Here is a 314-nt window from a genome sequence, read left to right on the forward strand (position 1 = left end):
AAGAAAGAAAAGAAAAAGAAAAAGGAAAAAAAATTACCTGCCCCTACCCCACCCCTGTGTGTGTGTACATGTATGTGTGCATGCTCATGTGTGTGCGCACATCTATGGAAGCCAAAAGACAACTTTTGGGAGCTGGCCCTCTCCTGCCACTCTGATGATCTGGAGCTTGATCTCAGATGTCAGGCATGGTGAGTAGCACCTTTTCCAGCTAACCCAGCTGCTGACCCAGGTGCTGGCCCAGCTGCTGGCCCCAGTCTAATTGGCTATGGTCTATAATAGAAAAAAATTTTTTTTTTTTTTTTTTTTTTTTTTTT

This window comes from Mastomys coucha, unplaced genomic scaffold (genome assembly GCF_008632895.1).
Source record: "Mastomys coucha isolate ucsf_1 unplaced genomic scaffold, UCSF_Mcou_1 pScaffold16, whole genome shotgun sequence".
Lineage (NCBI taxonomy): Eukaryota > Metazoa > Chordata > Mammalia > Rodentia > Muridae > Mastomys > Mastomys coucha.